Source organism: Archocentrus centrarchus, chromosome 6 (genome assembly GCF_007364275.1).
Source record: "Archocentrus centrarchus isolate MPI-CPG fArcCen1 chromosome 6, fArcCen1, whole genome shotgun sequence".
In the NCBI taxonomy this organism is placed as follows: Eukaryota; Metazoa; Chordata; class Actinopteri; order Cichliformes; family Cichlidae; genus Archocentrus; species Archocentrus centrarchus.
Window position 1 is genome coordinate 15013225 of NC_044351.1, and position 17006 is coordinate 15030230.

General features: G+C 40.7%; 1 protein-coding gene across 4 annotated transcripts in view; it reads right to left on the reverse strand.

Moving 5' to 3' along the window:
* Window positions 1–17006, reverse strand: part of LOC115782359 (neuronal cell adhesion molecule-like) — a 77496-nt gene that overhangs the window by 34516 nt on the left and 25974 nt on the right. For all 4 annotated transcript variants that reach the window (XM_030732502.1, XM_030732503.1, XM_030732501.1 and 1 more), the window contains exon 2: window positions 11944–12013. The gene's annotated coding sequence lies outside the window, so the exon portion shown is untranslated. The remainder of the gene's footprint in view (window positions 1–11943; window positions 12014–17006) is intronic.

Below are 17006 nucleotides of genomic sequence, written 5' to 3' on the forward strand. Positions count from 1 at the left end.
ATCCATGGCAATCCCTTCAGTACTTTTAGATCTCCATGCCAACAAAAAAATTTTAACTCTCTCATCAAACACAGACATATGGGAAAAAAAAAAAAAAAACAGGAAGAAAGATGCCTGGGCACTTTTATCATCCCAGAAGTAATCTTAAAAAAAAAAAGGCACGTTTGACATCTGTTTAGTCCAAAAAGAAAAGTCTTAAAATCCTCTGAGCTCAACAACAGAGATTTCATTAGAATCTCAGTTTGCCACCACGTCCACGTCGGAAGGCTTACATGTGAAGGGTCTCTCAAGATGGTGCCAATATGAGAAGTTTACATTAAGCTTAGGGGGTGCCATAAAGAGAGTCTGTGTAAGAGAGAGTGTGCAGGAAATGATCACCTCTGACTCACAAAAGCTCTGATGTTTTGTAGCAAACGAATCCCAGTGGGCCATTTCAGCCATGGTAGCACAAAGAAACATTGTCTATATATGATTGCTGTGAGTCAACAGTTGATGCAACTGGGCCTTTCTAGAAAAGCATGACTGTATAATGAACACCCTTCTGGTGGAATTTGAATTGTGCTGATACAGTATGTAGGCAGGGAGCGACTGGTCATTTGGAGCCGTCTGCACTTTGTGCGGGTACCATTCAGTCTAGCGAAATCTGCCGACAACATCAGATAACAAAGCGTGAACACTGACTGCGAGCTGGAACAATCTGTTACCGCCGCGTGCTACCAGAACATGTAATTCAACAGTGAGAAAGGAGCAGGTGGACAGAGGCAGTGAGGCTGCGGCCATTTCTCCACACATAATTAGAATAAACAGCAGGCTGAAATTGATTCGGATTCAGAGGCTTTTCAGGAAAAGAAACAAAATGTGTTTTTATTAATGCAAAGTCTTTGATAGGATGCTTGTAAAGAGAAAGTTATTCAATATATATTGAAAAAGGTCATTTTAGGCACATTTCCAGGGTGAGCTCTGAGCTAAATGCTAATGTTAGCATACTGACATGCTCACAACATAGCTATACTAGTAGATATATACTGTTTACCTGTTTATAGAAGATTTTAATGTAACAATTCTGAAACCAAGATCACAAACCACAACAGAAACATGTGCATTATTATACTGCCATTCTGTCTTCCCCTGCCATGATTCCCATGTGGATCTGTTAAAGCTGTAATCTTTAAAGATCGTTCAGATAACGAGTGAACTCTAAACACACCAGAATTTTAAAGTTTGTTTGTTTTTTTGCTTATGATCTTTTCATGATCAAGCGATCAGCCCTGTAGCAAAAATATTTTCTCATGTTTTGCTGTCTTTTGGGACCTTTTTCACATTTAATTCTTGACTAAAATGTATCCACAGGGGAAACTATGGACATCTGTACCAAAATGCTTGGCAATCCATCCCACCTTTGTTGATTTATTTCACTTGAGGCAAAAGTGTTGGAGCAACCGCCACAACAAACTGACAATCATTGCATCCCTAGAGACTTGCTGACAGCAATGCAAATAAAGAGGAAGTTGTGCTGGCAGTTGTCTTCCACCAACATCAGACAACAAAGCGTGAACACCGACTGTGTGCTGGAACAATATGTTATTGCTGCATTTTGCCAGAATATTTCATTTAAAAGTGGGAAAAGTAAGCTGTGAGAAAATCTGCAGCAGGTGGAGGGAGGCAGTGAGTTTTGTTATTGAGTGCCACCTCTGCATTCACAGAGTACCACAATAGGCCTGTCCTGCTTTTCCCTCCTTCTCCTCCTCCACTGTCAACCCTTTCCACTCCACCCCACCTGTCTGTGAAAGGTCAGCACAGAGGAGGGTCTTCGCAGCCCTCCCTGGACCAACAGCTCCCACTCCACAAGCATCCTCAACGCTGGAGCCTAGAGCCAGGAAACTCAATCAAAGAAGGGCTTCAGAGAACTCCAGACCTCTCAAAACCAGCCATTGTCTCCATAAGGCTTCCCAACACTACAGCAGGTCTATATGTAACACTGTAAGAGGAGCTGCTCATTACTGCCCGTCCTCGGCTTCACTTTGTCTCTTTTGTGCTGCTGACAGAAGAATCTAGTTGCCCAGCTGGGCCAATAAAAGAGAGTGGGGTTACATAAAAAACAAAAAGAAAAGAGAAAGAAAGAAAATGAGAAAAGGAATTCATTTGCAGGAGTGAATGATGACAAATACGTTGCACGTGCATAAAGGTGCCATCTATTCACCTTGACGGGTTTTTTTCATAAAAAAGACACATCATACGTAAATCTGTCACCTGCGTCAGTGCAAGACAATACTTTAATGGCATCTGTTTAAAATGTGCCATTCATCCCACGAGTTAGAGTATTAACTGACACACCACACAACAATGTGTGTGAATGTCAGAGCAATCCATTATCACATAAAGAAAGCACTATGTAACTGCCCCCTCTCTCTCTCTCTCAGCCCCTCCTCAGCTCCTTTCTGACACGGCAGGTGAATACAAATCATTTCCCCTCTGCTGCTCTCCAAAAGGACTCACCATCCAATTTCAGACATAGAGGACACAAACAATAGTCCTTTCAAAGTGTGAGAAAATCAAATCATGGGTTTTTCTTATTAAAAAGACACAATCAAGAGGTAACCCTTCCAAAATGCTAAGCCAGCTCAGAAAAACAGAACGGAATCAAAGGATCTGTGAGTTAAGTAAAAAAGTGAAAAAAAAGAAAAAAAATATATGCATTTATATTTTAAATTAATAAATGTCAATTTGTACAGTACCAAATTTTTAACCGATTGGGAAGATTTACTAAATCATGACTTAACTAATAATTTCACAATTAAAATGAGTGTTTTCCACCATTTATATATTCATTAGGAGCATACAGAAAGAGTGATTAGCAGCTAAACTGAACATACTGTCAGGTGAAAAAGAAGGTTTTTCACAGGACTCTATGCAATAATGTGAAAAACTAAATACACTCTTACTGCTTCCATAGGAATTAAGAGGGTAACCACTGCTATAAAAGCAGTTTGCTGTTCTGGAGGATTCAGGTGCGTCTTAACACAATGTCACAATCCTCTCAGGAGAAACTCCGAAAAAAAAGAGCTACATCTCAGTTAGCATTAGCATGCTAACTGAGGTTCATAAAATTGTACTTTCATGAACGTTTAAGTTCATGAAAGTACAATTAGAAAAACACTGAACAGGTGTTTCTTATTTGAAAGGGTTGACAACAGAAAGGCTTTTCTCTCTAAAAAGAACATGAGTTAGGTTTGACTTCTGCAGCTATGGCATTTGGACATACAAGACCAAAGTGGAGTTATTTGATCAAAGTGAACAGGGCCACATTTATCAGAAAGAAAAATACAGCATATCAGCACAAACACCTCACACCAACTGCCAACCACAGCATAGGAGTGGAGGCGCACAATCACAGGACCCTGGCACTTTGGAGTCATTGAATTCACTCATTATTCCCGCTCTCCTTTTCCTCTGTACATATTATTTCTCAACCATTCAGTGGAAGAAAACTGTTTCATTAACCAAGTAATCCATACAAGTCATATTATTCACCAAAATACACCACAGTACATATATAAGTGCTGCTGTGACAACAATTTGTCTGTAACACTGATCCAAACATTCACTTTGAGTCAAGTCTGAATGAGCTTTGCTTACTTTGGCATAAGCTATGGGCACTCTGTTTCTGTAGTCAGGTTTTCATATGCTAAACTCGCCAAACACCTCCAGGGGAAGTGAACAATTCATCAATGATATCCCTGAATAAACTCCTCTAACTGTGTTTGACATGAAGGAGAGATGCTGGGAATTTTCATTTTGAATTTCCCGTCCAAGGATTTCCGATGGAACTTGATCTAATTAAGCTCTGAGGCTGAGAAACTTGTGATATTTTACGAAAAGTGAAATAACAGGGAGAGCGATAACATCTCCCTTAAGCTGAGGGAACTATTTTTTTTTTGTCAGTATGTAATTGGATGACCCAATTTTAATTGAAGCGTTGGATTTTGTGAAATTAAAGAGTGAGTTTTGAAGATTAAAGAATACAATGAAAATAAAGCCCCCAGAGGTTGAGTGACTGATCGGGACTCTTGGTGCTTTACCAGCTTAGTCTGAACATGTTTCTATCTGTCTCATGGGTGTGGATGACTGAAATGTTAGCTAATGAGTACTAATGACACTAATGAAAGACTTAGCTTTCTCATAAAGGGAGCTCCTTTATGTTCTGCAGAACTCTCTTTGGGCCTTTGGTTGATGATGAGGTGAAAAATACAACAGAGACTCAACAAAAGATTCTTGGTGTTATAGCTTAGTGACTTTCCCATTTACATCCATCATTTGAAGACTCTGAACATTTTCGAGTGGGTTTGGTATTTTGCCCAGAAGGCGTCACAGCTCAGAAAAACAGTGCTCCATCCTTACAGATCATCTGGTCCCATCAAAAATAATGGCCCCCGACAAGAACGGCTCCATCACCCCTTATTTGTCAACCAGTGATTCTGGAGAAAACATTGCTCCCATTTAACACTAACAGTCCGCCAGCTTCCGCTAACAGCCTCTGTTCCATGTCTGCCTTTGATGGGATGAGACCGGTCGCTAATGCATGAGAAGTGTCTGCTGAGTGTTGGATAATGGCTGGGTGAGGCTTGGGTGGAGCCTGCAGTGTTTTTCTGGCTGCATCTATCACTCAGTGCAGGTAGAGAAAAGGGATGAGACTGCGAGGTCAAACGGTGCTGTAGGACAAAGTGTGTGTCACTTGCTTCCGGGGAAGCCGCCCAGAGGTGTTTCGGTTTGGTTTTTTTATGCCTCCAGGGCTTAACATGACAGAATAATGAAGTACTAACCTAACATAAAATGATACAATACAGTATGTCCACAGGAACCACCTCACCCCTCTCTGTCTAAACACAAAAAATGAATTAGAGCATTTCACCGCTCGTAGCTTTTACATTAAACAGTGTTTCAAACACTGTTATTTATGAGCTGGGTTATTATAAACAATGTCTGGGTTGTTTTTGTGCAAACAGTGCTTTTCTCTGTATCTAAATATAAGAAAATATTCTTTGCATGCTTATTTTCATCCTCAACTAATGAAGCCAAAGTTATTCAGCATTAAATGATGTGATTACAGAAGCAGCCATACCCAAACATGGCTGTATAAATAGTGCGTTTAAATTACTGAAAATTTAATTTGATTCACAAACTGTTTGAAGTGAAGATTACAAATATGAATGCAGATGCTAGTATTCAGTACTTGATGGCTTTCAGTACTCAGTATAACAAAATGTTCCGGTGTGCCGAAAAATAAAAAGCTTTGTCTCTGTAAACCTAAACTTAGAATATTAGCTATATTTATAAAGTTCTACATTTTGTCTCTGTTGGATAGCCAGTCCTTGAATGATCAAAATTTCTGTGCATTGACATTACACTACTTCATCATGTAAATATAGCTGACATGGACATCCATGCCTATCGGATATATCAAAAAAATTAAAAGAAAAGCCTGAAGCCTCGACCCGTAACATAACAGAGCCGGGAATGCAATGGCTCTGTTAGACCGAGGGGAGGGAAAAGTCAATATGATCTTCTGAGCAATCAATTTTATCGTATGAAGAAACATTCCTTTCCTGGTGGGAGGGGTCTCTTTCAGAACGGCAATGCTCCCGTCCAAAAGGGTCACTGAAACTGACAAGTATAAAAATGACATGAATAATAGCCTTCTCAGTCACCATTCAAACCCATTTTGAACACCTACGAAAGATTTTGGATCAATATGTTAAATAATGCTGTTCTATTCCTAAAGTGGCATTCCAGAGACTTCAATACCAAGGTGCATTAGGTTCTGGTAGCCTAACACCTTACTGATATACCTTTTGTTGCTTTTCCCTTTAGTTTTTTACCCATATACATCGATCAAGCATAACATTATGGCCACTGACTGGTGAGGTGGATAACACTAATTATCTCTTCATCACAGCACCTGTTAGTAGGTGGGATATATCAGGGAGCAAGTGAACATTCTGTCCTCAAAGTTGATGCAGGAAAAATGGGCAAGCCTAAGGACCTGAGCAAGTCCGATAAGGGCCAATTTGTAATACTTAGATGACTGGGTCAGAACATCTCCAAAACTGCAGCCCTTCTGGCGTGTTCCTGGTCTGCAGCAGTCGGTATCTATAAAATTGGTCCAAGGAAGGAACAGTGATCAACCAGAGACAGGGTCATGGGGAGCGAAGCCTGGCCCTTGTGGTCCGATCCAACAGACAAGCTACTGTAGCTCACATTGCCAAAAAGGTTAATGCTGGGTCTGATAGAAAGGTGTCAGAATATACAGTGCACCTGCATAGCCATACACAATCAGGGTGCCCATGCTGACCCCTGTCACCCTTCCAAAAGTGGAAGAATGTGGCCTGGTCTGACTCATGAATCTCGTGGATGGCTGGTCGCTTACCTGGGGACCACCTGGCACCAGGATGCACTATGGGAAGAAGACAAGCAGATGGAGGCAGTATGATGCTTTGGCCAGTGTTCTGCTGAGAAACCTTGGGTCCTGCCATCCACGTGGATGTTATATTAGTATAGATATCCAGCATGATTTTTTTCCCACTGAGGTCTGATGTGTTTTCTAGCAATAATTCCAGCTTAGATATTCATGTGAAGTCTGGAACTGATAAAGTAAACCCAATGTTACAGCTCTTCAGAGAGAAACACATGGCTCCATTCTGTTTAGATATCCTAATCTTTTGGGGTTAGGGTTAACTCTGTGTTTACATGTCTATTAATGTGCAATGTCCCTTTTAAATGATTGCGATAAAAATATAAGGAAAAATGTTATTACATACCTGGTATAATTTAGGAAGCAGTAGAAATCCATAAATAACAGCCTGTGAATTGCTTGCTATTTCAGTGTGCAGCTATGCTTCATACTCACTCATTCCTTTACTCTCGCTCTCTCTTTCACAGCAGGTACACAGGCAGAGATTTCTCATTAGAATTGGCAAAGATGCAGGTGAGCTGGGGGTCACATCTAAATTCAAGCATTTGTATTCCACCACGACACCCAGGGAGCACGCTGTTTATAGTGATGAGCAGATAGGCTCAGCCTTGAACCGGGACCCTGGCCAGGTACATAAATCATTTGGTTTCTCAGAGGCTATTCCAAACAGATAGATCCCACCAGCCTTCGACAATATAAGGACAATCGTCTCAGTCCTCTCAGTCCTGAAGCCACGTTGAAATTTGAAACCAGACAAAACAGGCCTTTGGACATGATCCACAGTGTGAAAATGAAAGATTCACAGGCATTTCATACAGAAAAAAATTTATACAAATATTGTTATTAATCATGTAGGGTCAACAAAAAATTTAGGGTCTTGAATGGCCAATACAGCCTGAACATTCCCTGCCAAAATTTAAAAAAACAGTAAAGTGGAGCGGACATGTTTCTTTTGAAAAATGCATCATCTTAGGATAGTCAAGTATTTTGTCTGTGTATCTGAGCTTTGATGACTTTGTGAGTAAGAGTGGCATTTCAAAAGAACTAAAGTGAGATGTATTAAGTTATAACTCCATATAACCTTACATCTTTACTTTGAAGTTGCTGTTGTATTTATTATATTTATATAATGCAATGCAAAACCCAGGCCTGGCATGCTGATGGTCTTGCAATACAGTGTCAGAAACCCTGTGTCTGTGTACTAAATATGAAGCAAAAGCCAGCAGGAACTGGGGGGGCTTGGCTGGTTCCAAGAAATAACTGTGTGAAAGTTTGCAACTTTTGATTTCCCGATAACTGAACAGACAGGAAGAGCAGTGAAGGTGGAAAGGAGGCCTAGGGGAAGGTTGTGCAGGTGAGAGAAGAGTGCAATCAGGGAAAATAAAGATGGCGATGCAACACCAGATATAGAGCAGATTCCCCAGGCTCTCTACTGAGCTGTTTGTGAGGCAGTTGTGCGTGAAGCCAACTTTTTCCACTGCCCTGGAAGATGGCACAGACAAGCAAAAGCCCCCCCCCCCCCCCCCCCCCCCCCCCCCAGGAAGGGCCTCACCAACCTCTTTGACATCGCTCAGCCTCTTTCTGGCCCTCACTATCTTTGTGTCCATCTATTCATCTGCTTATTTTTTCATGTCCTTTCCAAGGATAGCTGTGTCTCCCTGTTTGTGTCTGCTTCTCACAAAACCATATCCACTGGGAAAAGTAACAGGAAAAAACGTACAGTAAATATTTGTATTACATGTATTGTTTGTCTTAAAAACTTCTACTCCACTCATACTATGATTTCCACATAAAACTGGTCACATTCACATTTTTCAAGAAAGACAATTATAGATTGGCCATGAATGAATTAAACAATATGCTGTATGAGAAAATACTAAAGTTGACACTTTTAGACATCTGAACATTTACTACTGGAGCCAAGGGAGTTTTTTCTACTTCATGTTTTCCATTAGAGTAGAGACACTAAAAAGATGCATCCATACACAGCTTCTATCTCACAAACAGGAGACATTACATGCACAGACACAAGTGTTGACACAGAGAACCATAAGAGAATTGTCAGCCGCATAATAAAGAGACACCGGAGAAATGTCGTGATGCATTCATCTGAAACAATGTGCGCTGGGAGCAGCCCAGAGGCCCACTGTGAATGTGTGATTCCCACTGCTTATCTGCAGCATGTCTGATCTCAGAACCGCTGCTGAGTAATATCACTGCTTTCTAAACACATGCAAGGAAGCTGCTGTTCTACTCGCAGCAAACTACAACACTGTTCAGCTACACTGGCATTGTAGAAATCTGGAACTTAAATAAGTGTTGGTTGTTCAGCCTATTCAGTGCAGTTTTTAGGACTGGGAGATTTTCCTTTTCTTTTTTTTAGCTCTGCAGTGAATCTGAAAAACAACTCTGTTCACTTTAATTAGGCTGTGTTATCGCTGCAGGCAAAAACGGCACTAATCTCTATTTTTTTTGCTCACATCTATTCTCTTCCTGACAGTGTAGCCACCACAAATCGCATGGAGCATGGAGTTTGTTCAATTTTCAAACTGATTTGGGCCGTGCCCATACGTGCTCCTCAATCAGACTCATCTTATATTTTGTGCGCAACCTCAGTCTAAACAGTCAAATCAAAATTCAAGTGTCTTACTGCAAGAGCCTTTCGCAGAGGTGCTGACATAGGTATGTAGGTTTAGAGAAAACCTTTTTCAGTGAAGCCATTCATGATCCCGGGATTGTCCTCCAAGTCCACATCCACACAACCTCTGAATGAGAATTGCAGCCATTGCTCAGTAAATATCCATGAATTTAAAAAAAAAAAGTCTCTCTTTATCCTCTTTCTTTTTCTCATCCACTCACAAATTTGCTGCCTTTTGCTGCACATCAGCTTATAAATGAAAGTGTAAATGCCACTTAAGTGGCCTGAATTTTTTTTTTACTTTTGTATAACAGCATAATGTGTTTGACATCTGTGACTGTTCTTTTGTGCATGCAGTTCTCAGTGGAGTCTGGGATTAGCTACATTAAGAGAATAACATCCATCCATCCATCCATATATATATATATATATATATATATATATATATATATATATATATATATACACACACATCCATATCAAATGAACTGAATTACACTGAGATTTATACACATATTCCCCAAGAAAACACATAAACTTTTGTAACTTTGCCCTTCCTGTTTTGCAGGGGTCATTTTATGACTGTTTGATTGTGGGCAGAGGAGACATGACACAACATTAGGGGAGAGGAAGAATGTCAAGCATCAAAGGTTATTAGAAACCTTTTTGTCATTGTGAACTAAAATTGCACTCACCTTACCCACTATTTTTTTAGATTTGGCAATACAGTAATATCACAAGAAAAATAAGGTAGTCTGCAGCAGTGAAAAAGCAACAGCCAACTCCCTTTTTCTTTAGACTCTAAGCTAGCGCCATAAAATGTAAATGAAGATTGAGTAAATATAATTATCTCTCCAATCTGCTCATAGAAGGAAATATGCAGTGCTGCCATGTGTCTATATTTTAGCACATTCAAATGCTACAAGCAGTAATTAAAACTAAAGAAAGCAGACCCTAGATATTTTAAACCACATATTTTTTTCAAATGTTTGGCTGCAGAAAATAATTGGCTATGACCCACAGACACTAGTGGACTGTTGGCATCTTTCTTTCCTGTTGCTCTGCCAGCCCTGCACTGCAGCCATCTGCACTTGTTGCTTGTTTTAGGGCTTTATGTGCCTTCAGCAAGTGAAACACATCATCAGTTATAGCAAGGTCAGATGCTACATTTGGAAAATCAAAGCTATGGCCATAAAACTCCATGGTTATGTTTATTTTTTTGTTTTGCTTTTTCTTTTTTTTCTTTGATCACTGTCCTGCATCACTCAGCTAAATTTGGTCTTCTAAAACTGATTAGCACGATAGATAGATAGATAGATAGATAGATAGATAGATAGATAGATAGATAGATAGATAGATAGATAGATAGATAGATAGATAGATAGATAGATAGATAGATAGATAGATAGATAGATAGATAGATAGATAGATAGTAGGCTTTTCAGAACATTGATCTTTTGCCCCCCCCCCACACACACACCTCTACTTGATATCAAAACACACACAATAATAGCACATGTTCTGTTGACCATGTGATTGAAACCAGTGAAAGACGACAGCATGGAGGTAAACAGAATCCTCTGCAGCCTCTATTGAAGGGCTGGGACGTGAAACGCTGTTTCTTCACAATACACACTTCACGCCTCACTGTGCTTCAAACTGCAACTCCTAAGTGTTGCCCTCTATGATGCGGCCATTGAAAAGTGTAGACTCAGCCTCTCTGGCTTGCAGCACACACTCACAACAATAACTGAGTGCGGTGCATGAAGCAGAAAGAATTACAAATTCAGAGACAGAGTGAGAGAAAAGTTGAGGCAAAGAGGAAGATTCAAAAAGGAAGCCCCCCCCCCACACACACACACCCCAATGACAAAAGTAAAAGAACCATAACACCAACAGCTGAGGCAGATGAGCTCCAAGCTGTCAGAGTCCCTTAACTCCCAGGCTCCCCGCTTGGCACGGCGCGCTGCAAGGGCGAGTTGGGATCCTTCTTTCACACTCCACTGGGCGGTGGACACACATCACACCGTGTCACCTCAACTCACACTGCATTAGATCAACTCCCTGCTGAATCACAGGCACACCTTCAGCGTGGCAGAATGAGGGGATGAGCCAAAGGTTACGGAGGGTCACATAAAAACCCCAGTGTGAGCTGAGAGCCAATTCTCTGGACTCTAATGCATCCAGAGACCTCACACTCAAGGGAGCTACTTTACAGCTACCATTAGGGAACTTTTCTACCTCTGTGATTTCCATTATGACGCACTCTGTGTCAATAAGGCAGCAGGCGCAATTTAGGCTCTGAGTGCTATTTTGTTCTAAGTATTGACGCCCACTTTCACAGCAGCAGGCGAGGATGAGAGGGGTGTGCTACCGTGACAACCATAGGCATAAAACAGACAGTTGGACATTAGGAACACCGTGTTGTTTTTATGGCCTGCCAAACCTCACTGCCAAAATGGATGCCTGCACAAAAACGCACTTTGCCAGTTAAACAAATGGAATTCAAACAAGCGCTGACCTTTCACCTAACAGCTAGTACAAAAGAGTAGGCATCACAACAAAGACGGAAAGAGAAAGAAGTGTATCTGTAGAAAAGTTGGGTAGTTGGTTAGGGAGTGTTAATATTAATAAATTCACATTCTGGCAGCATCATAGATGAAGACATTTAGACTAGGGACATTTGCCAGGCAAGGCAACAGACTGACATCTGTGTGTGTTCACATCCTGTGGGAGGGGAACTGACTCTGAGAAGAACGAGAACGTTTGATTGTGAAAAGGCTGGAAGTTCACACTGTTTTGGAAAAGTATGATATCCATGTAGTTTCCAACTTACCAGAAAAGCCCAAATCCCCTCTCCTCTTCCTCCTCCCTGGCCTGCTTCGTCCGGTATGGTTGTCTTCAATCTGTATAAACAGAGATGGCAGAGAATTACAAATTTAGTACACATCACATAGAGTTCTCTGCTCTCCTGTTGTGGAAACTACCAGCACTTTAAAGCAGCCAGAAAGGAAAATCTAGCCTTTCGTAAAAGGGTATTTGGGGGAGGGAGTTTTTCACAGCTGTTCACATTTCCCAACATCTATTTGATTTCACAAAAGACTCACTAATCTGTGTTTTTGGTTTTTTTATACTCTGCTAAAAATCCCTTTCATATTGCATGTCTCCTGCTCTGTCACAGTCACACCACAGATTAGACTGGGATACTCTGTCATAATTCTCTATTTCAGATCAAACATTTTTTTTTTTTGCATGTGCAATCATTGAGTGTGTACGTGTGTTGACTTGCTGGAAATGCACTTAAAACACTTCCAACTGTGAGAGGTTTCAGAGGTGAAAAGAACGCAAACACCCAAGCTGTGTAAACCAAAGTGCGAACACAGACTTTCCGAGGCAACAGTGTGCAATCCAAGCTGATAGACACAAAGGCCTGTGGCTAAGAGCTGGAGGACAGACACATCTCCTCCCCTCATCTCTCCTTTTGTCTTGCTTCAATCTCCTCTTCTTTTATCCCATCTTAGCTCTGTGTGCATTCTCTATACTTCTCTTCCACTTCCTTAGATTTTTCTTCTATGACTGCCATCCTCACCTCCTTCAGCTCGTGCCCTCTTTCCTCTCACCTCATCTTCCTTTTGGTTATATCATCTTTTCTCCAATCTTTTCTCACCTGTCTCAGCTGTCATAGGATGTAAAGTAGGTCACACCCTGGACTTTAGTACAGGGCCAACAAGGCTCTTCATCTTCCTTTATATCCAGTCTTCTCCCTTGATTTTCCCTACCTTCCCTTCTATCAGGACCCAAACTGAAGAGTCCTCACACAGATTTGGGAGACAATAAAACCAACAAATTGCCTCACACTGAATTACCCGTCATGATTCACTTGGTCTAAAAATGTGAACTTTACATTGGATCAGAGGCTGGAAAAGGCTCGGCTCTTCTGTCCTAACCTACGCTGACCTTGTCTTTTCTCTCATTTTTCTAATAATTTCTCTTCATTCTGTTTATCCACTTTTTGTTCTGTGGCAAAATCTCTCTTCTCTTTTCCTTAAAATGCATCACAGTGAACATGGACGCACCAAAACTGAATCAATTGCAAAATGATTGAAGAAGCCGATCCAATTTACTTCAAGCAAAGGCTTATCGACTTCAGTCTTCTGCTCTTAGTATGATTCGAAGCCCCGCTGACAGAAGCAGCGGTTTCCACTCGGTTAAATACGAACACTGCTTTTCACACCAACGCACGGACAAAACTGTCAAAAATTATTTGACATTAATTCTACGTAAAACAATATTGCCTTTTTGTGCCCTTACCTAAGATTCAAATCTGTGCACCCAGTACTGCATGCATGTCTGAAGTCATATAAACTGTTTTCTGACTCTATTCTCGCAAAACCTGCATTATTTACTTCAACTTTCTGCACAGCTCAAAAGCATTCCCACCTAGCACAGCACTAGATTACTTCTTACAGAATATTACAGCAGAAAATCTGATCATTCCGCAGCCCCGAATTTAAAGGTTTCTGACCCAGATTTAAAAAAAACCCCTGACACTATTCTCCCACATCACATCGTAATATTGCTGACACCTCTGCTGACTCCATACCTGAGAACAGAGCTGCAGTTCAGCTACAGTCTGCAGCTCTCGCTTTTCGGGGATGTGCGACCAATTTTAGAGTTTCTTCCTCTCTGTGCATTTGCAGGATCAAACAGCTGATTGCAGCTGTGACTTTTCAGAATAAAACAAACCAACAAAATGACCTTTCCACATCCTGTTTGAAAGCGCTGCCATCTGATCCCATCAAAAGAAACCTCCCACCATGACATCGAGTCAGCCTTCTCACCACCCCACCTCTGCCCTTAGACACCGCAGAGTCGTGCAGAGCTTCGTCCAGCTCAGCTGCCATGGTGATAAGAAAGAGGCCCGAGACTGAAAATAGCTTGAGATAGGATTCCGACAGTGGGAAGCGAGCAGGACTACAAAGCACCTCACAGCAAGGGAAGAACAGTACCCTCCAAACCTTAGGGAGCACTCTCGTGCCATGAGACCTGCCAAACAAAACTTACATCTGAATCTTTAGCAGACGGAAAGCACAACAACATTTTACAACAGACAGGAATGATTAGATCTAAGAGCAAATAAAGCAAAGCAATAATAATAATACCGAAACTCTGCGGGAAAAGACTGTCCAAAGTAATAATGAACACATTTCAGTGCACCTTTCAACTCTTTTGTGTCATTCAGCTTATTGTTTGGGTTATATTTTGTTAACAACATATCAACAAATGGTACACACCCTGTGTTTGGAGAATTTCCTGGGAATAATGGCCAAGAGAAGGTTGAAAGCGAGATGCAGCTTTATTAGAACTTGCAAATCCGGAGCAGTCACAACACACCCTACAAGAAGGGTGTGGGGAGTGCCCCCGAGCGCTTCTGCTCATCAGCTTTTATACAGCTTACATGTCATATTCATTTCAAAGCAAAACAGGGGAAGTGTTCCTTTTCCTGTACTCTCCACACACGCTGACCTTGAATGTTTCTCAGTAAGATGCATCAAAACATTTCATACATGGTATTATTATTCTTAGTAAACTGACCTTAAGCCTTGGTGTATGTGTGCTCAAATCAGTAACCTGTCAGCTTTTAGTCAACTTCCTCTTTTCTGCGTACTCATCTACAAAAATACTTTCTAAGCACTTCTCAATATACTGGTCAGAAGCAGATTACATATTTGGTTAAATTTTCCTATCACCCTGTCACATCAACAAACCACAAAGTTACAGAATAGCTGGTTAACATTGTGAAGCATTTAGCAGTTAGGAACCAGCAGGAGCTGGTGGGCACCAAAACAGAGCTAAAAAGAGAGCGGATATTTGGAACAGATCCATCAAGTGGTTAAAAACCAAATTCATGACAATGTTGCTCCATATTTGAACAATGTACAGAAAGAAACAATGGTTTGCTAACAATTTCAGCTTTATATTGTCATAATAAAGAAACACTAACAACTACAGTATTTACAGCTTATGGTGCCTCAAAGTGGCCAAAAAGTAAATTGATTAAATTGCATCATAAATAAATCAGCGTGGGAAGGTAATTCCATATTTTTTGAGCTACTTGAATATATAAGAATTGGTATTCTGTGAAGAGGATATGCTAACTAAACACTGTTACAATTGTGAAGTAAACTAAGTAGAGTATGTTGGGTAACTGAAATGCAGCCTTAAAAACATCAAGAAAGCACACACTGAGTCTGAATGCAACAGCAGTGTACTGTTAGCACACTGCTATAAGCCTGCTTCTGAGGACATTGTTTTTCATTTGTCATGTCATGCAAATTATAACAAAGATGCATATACCGTATGTCCTGCAAAGTGAAATGTCAACTGGCTGAACAAGCATGGCTCACTGCAGAAATGCTAATTAGCACAGTGCCATTCCTCTAATGAGAGTATGGTTGGTTTTCTCATCCAGGATGTGTTGTTTTTAGCTGTATGTTTGCATTTGTGTGTGTGTGTGGTGTGTGTGTGTGTGTGTGTGTGTGTGTGTGTGTGTGTGTGTGTGTGTGTGTGTGTGTGTGTGTGTGTGTGTGTGTGAAGGGGCCTCAGCACTGGCATAACAGCCTGTTGGTTTAATTTTAGACTCTTGCCTAATGAGAGGCAAAGTGTGGCTATAGATGATACCGTTCTCCCGATGAAGCGTCATTATCGACAAAGAGGGAAGAAATAATTAGTGTCGGTACACACTCTCTCTCTTCCCCCTTGATGAATTTACATTAGGGGACATGGATTGTAGATAAAGAGAGGTGCTGTTTTTTTGCTTTTACACTGAAGGCGAGCAGGCTCAGCAAAATGAAGAGGATTTGTTGATGTGCAAGTGCTGGAAAGGTGCAAAATATCTATGAAAACATTAATTCCATACCTGCGCTGCAAAACCAGTGTGCGTGTTTTACCACAAGAACTGCACTCACAGCCTCACCTGTCAAAGCATGACAGGCAACAACTAGAAGACTAAACCAAAACACGCAACTGATGATTATTTTGAGTAGCAATTAATTTCCAGATTTAATATTCATTCAGTAATGAGGTGAATAAAATGAAGCAAAAAAAAAAAATAGTGAAAATTACTGAAAAACAAACACTTTTAGCATTAGCCAGCTGAACGTTTAAACTGTGGGACGATTGGCATTTTGTTGACTGAATGTGTGTTTGTAGCTCTGATTATCAACAGAAATCATCATCAACATGTGGTAAAACAACCAGAATGAGCTCTAAAAGCTAAAAGCAACATCATCAAATGTCTTTTTTTTTTTTTTTTTTGGCTGATTAATAGTTCAAACCCCCCAAATATTTATTTACAATAATATAATAGGGGAAAGACCAACAAACACTCATGATTGAGAACTTTGAAACCAGACCAACAATTATCTAACATTATTCCTTAATTAATTATTACAATTATCAACAATAAATAATAATAATAATAATTCCCAATTTTCACAATAGCTGCTATTGTAACATCTATTAATTGATGAAGCAGTTTAATCATTCATCATTTCTCACAAAAACTGAAACAAAATGAAGCCTTAAACAAGAAGATGGCTTCATATATCACCTGCAGAGAGCATAACAGAGACATTATACCTCTAAACTTCATTTAACCATAACGCAGGTGCATCACCTTTATCCCAGTATGAGTCAGTAAGAATAAGTCCCCTCAGCTTGTCCATCCGCTGCATAAGAGTAGCTCATCTGTCATAATCCCAGTGGTTGTTTACTCTTCGATGCTGTGACTAACTGACAGTAAAGAGAGAGGGGGGCTGATTCCCCTACACACCCAAAACCCCTCCCCTCCCAAAAGCCCTCCCCTCCCCTCCCATCACCCTCCCTCCCCTCTCACAG